The sequence below is a fragment of the Gavialis gangeticus genome, unplaced genomic scaffold (genome assembly GCF_001723915.1).
Source record: "Gavialis gangeticus isolate Ggan-Ray unplaced genomic scaffold, GavGan_comp1, whole genome shotgun sequence".
Classification (NCBI taxonomy): domain Eukaryota; kingdom Metazoa; phylum Chordata; order Crocodylia; family Gavialidae; genus Gavialis; species Gavialis gangeticus.
The window spans coordinates 90,715,850-90,719,591 of NW_017729034.1; the positions used below are offsets into that span (position 1 = coordinate 90,715,850).

Consider the following 3,742-nt stretch of genomic DNA (forward strand, 5'->3'; position numbering starts at 1 on the left):
CTCTGTGCCTTCTCCTGGGTATGATAGCTGGTGGCCCTCCGCCCTCACATGCTGGAGCCAGTGGTTTGGTTGGCTTTGCTGATGTAAAGGGTTAGAATTGTTTTTTCATAGATTTATAGACATTAGGGCTGGAAGGGACCTCAGAATATCATTCAGTCAAGCCCCCTGACCCAGGGGCAGGAAGTCAACTAGGGTCAAAGGATCCCAGCAAGATAAGCATCCAAATGTTTCTTAAAAGTGTCCAGAGTAGGTGTTTGCACCATCTCTGGAGGGAGTCTATTCCAGGCCTTGGGGGCTCAGACAGTAAAGAAGTTTTTCTTTATGTCTAGCCTAAAATGGTCTTGGAGGAGTTTATAACCAATGGACCTTGGGCACTCTGGTGAACAGGCATTCCGCCAGATCCTGATGCACACCCCTTATATACTTATAGGCTGCTACCAGGTCATCCCTGACACTGTGCTTTTTCAGGCTGAAGAGTCCCATGGCTCTCAGCCGCTCTTCATAAGGCCTGTTTCCATGTCCTGTGATCATGTGTGTGGCTCTCCTCTTGACTCTCTCAAGATTCTCCCTGTCTTTCTTGAACTGTGGAGCTCAAAATTGGATTCAGTACTCCAGCTGTGGCCTCACCAGGTCCGAGTACAGCGGGAGGATAACATCCTGAGATTTGCTTGAGAAGCATCTATGGATGCCAGCCAGAGTTTTGTTTGCTTTACCAGCTGCAGCACTGCATTGGTGGCTCATGTTCATCTTGTGGCCAATCATGACCTCCAAGTCCCTTTCGGCTGTGGTGCTATCAAGCATTACACTGCTGAACCCATAAGCGTGATGTGGGATTTTTTTCCCCAGGTGGAGTACCTTGCATTGGCTTCACATCTCCAGGGAAGCAGTAACCCTGGTGCATTGTCTCCTTGGGCTGAAGATTACCTTTGTCCAGGCAAACCCTGGTTGGACTTCATGGTGGCTCTTCATTTCTGCCCTAGCACTGCCCACCATCCTTACTCTTTCCACTTAGTTCTTCTGGTGGGGAGCCTGGTAGTAGGCATCCAGCTCCTGTTCTACATCCCTAATGGTGCACAGCCTCCACACTGCTGCCTGGAGCTCCCTAATCTGTCACCCCAGGTCCTCCACCACTGAGCACACTCCACAAGGGGAGGTGTCAGTCAGGCATGGCTGGTGAACTCATACTGATGGGGTGGTGGAGCATCCCATGGGAGTGTGTGTAGGGGGATTTGCAGCCAGCTGGCAGCAGGGGAGGGAGGGGGCAGTTTGCAGCTCTTCAGGAGTGGAGGGGGTTTCAGCCTCCCTCCTGCTACTAGCTGGAGTTCCCAGCCACCTGCAACCCCTCCTTCCCCAACTTCCAGCCACCTGCAAACCCCACCCTGCTCCCAGCCAGCTGCAAAGCCCCTGTTTCTGTGAGATGTTCCACCATCCCACTAGTCTGAGTTCACCAGCCGTGCCTGGGGTCAGTGCTCTAAAACCCAGCTGCCTACATCCATGCTAGACAGCCACCACAGCTGGAAGCCAGGGGCTCCATTTGAGTTCTGCCTGAGTGTGGGCTGAAACCGCAGGCTCCATTTGGGTGGAGGCCTCAGTGGTACCAGAATGGGGGATCAAGCTGCAGGGAGGAATTTCAGGGCGCAACACATCCCACCCACCAGTGCACAGGTAGTAGTCTGGGCTAAAGCTGTGTCAGCACTTCTCTTGAAGCTCACTGCCTAGAACCTAACTGTTGCACAAACTCCCATGCTAACTCTCACGTCGAACCCAGAACATGCCTATTTGCATTCTCTGTTCGCATGGCTCTAGTTGCGTGACTCCCTGGGGGGCTGGGCCAAGCAGAAGCTGGGGAGGGGGCATGACCCTCTTCGGCTCCTCTCAGCTGCCTCCCACAGCTGGCGACTGTCCTCTTCCTGTGGGCCCCATTTACCTTCCGGCTGTGCTGGGGGGCAGGATCAGGGTCCACTGCATGTCCTGCTGAGGGAGCTGGGGGTTCCAGCTCACAGGGGCATGATGGGCATCTCTCTCTGGAGCCAGCCCCAAACTTATAATAGTTATATCTCTCTCCAAGAAGCTCTAAAAAGTGCATTGGTTTTGAGACAGTACCTCCAAAGTATAGGACATAGATATACACAATGACTGATTGATGAGGCAGGCACAAGAACTGCACATAGGAGAGTAACTTGTCTTATGCAAATGTTAAGACATTTGAATAGCATGAACATTTTGTTTTGTTATATTAAATAACAAGAAGAAGAAGAAACATTGTCAGCAATCCAGTTTTTGACTATTTAATCAGGGCTAGAAAATAAACAGTATTGTGATTATACTTTGAGAAAAACAGCTTGTGCTCCACTCTACAAGATGGAGGAAAGGGAACAGCATGGATCATATGTGTTTAGTGCCTCAATTAAAAATCCCCTTTAAATTCATAATATCTTCTCTATCATAGATACATGGTATAACAAAAAGTAAAACATAATAATTCTTACTTTTTCTTGGACTCAGAAAATCCTGAAGAAGATAGGCCTTTAGCCTAGCCACAATATACACCGTGAATTCTGCTGCTTTGAAGGAGGAGTTCTTCTAGATATCCAATAGTGAGATGAAGCTCCCCACTGTCTATAATGCAAGGCTAAAAGTTATAATTGAGCATTATTGTGTTGAAGATAGTAACACAGGTATGGGCTCAAAGGGGTGCAAGTAAAACAACCTTAAATAAAAGCATTTCCATATGCATTTATAAAAGCATATTTAAAACAAAGTAAAAGAGCATATTGAGCATTCCAGGTATTAATTACCAGACAAAGTCTAAATTCACTTAAACTTTATTCATTTAGCATTTTATTCATTACTTTCAGCTTTCCCACACTACAAAAAAAAAACAAACAAACCTGAAGACATCTCTGACAGGCTATCTATTGAAAATCCCTTGATTTCAAGAATGAATGATTTGTGTAAATGTATAAATACTGCTTCATATAGAAACCCTTGGAGATCTTGTTGACTAAAATGTGGGCAAAATAATTTTATCTCAGACCTTTCCCTCTCAACTCTTTAGACAGTATGACTAGTAAAAGACCACAGATTAATCTTGTCATTTTATAACATTAACATGAAAAAAAGTAATCAAGGGAATGGCAGTTCTGCACTTAACCAATGAGAGCTGAGCACCTAGTTTCATTTGTGCCTTTGGAAATCTTTCCCATTGACAATCAGAATTGTAAACTGGCTTTACTGTCATTAAACCCTTGTCCATATTTATAAACCCTACTAACCCACACCAGGATGGCCGAGTGGTTAAGGCGTTGGACTTAAGATCCAATAGATATATGTCTGCGTGGGTTCGAACCCCACTCCTGGTAGCAAGCCTTTTACACTGCAGGTGCAATACCAACTAGAAAAGCTAGACATTTATAAGTCAGAAAGACTGGATGGACTTGAGAGTGATGAAGGAGCTGGCTGAAGTCATCAGGGAACCCCTGACAAAACTCTTTCAGAATTCATGGCACACAGGGGAAATCCCTGAGGCCTGGAAGAGGGCCAATGTTGTGCCCATCTTCAAAAAGGGGAAGAGGGAGGATCCAGGCAACTATAGGCCAATCAGCCTAACCTCTATCCCAGGGAGAATCCTGTAAAAGCTCATTAAAGAATCTATGTGCAATACACTCACACAAGGTAAGATTCTCAATCATGGCCAGCATGGCTTTGTCATGGGTAGATCTTGTCATATCAATCTCATCTT

General features: G+C 46.3%; 1 non-coding gene across 1 annotated transcript; it reads left to right on the top strand.

Moving 5' to 3' along the window:
* Positions 1-3,279: 3,279 nt before the first annotated feature.
* Positions 3,280-3,362, top strand: TRNAL-UAA. Its single transcript has one exon. It is a non-coding gene; the product is annotated as a tRNA-Leu (tRNA).
* Positions 3,363-3,742: the final 380 nt, after the last annotated feature.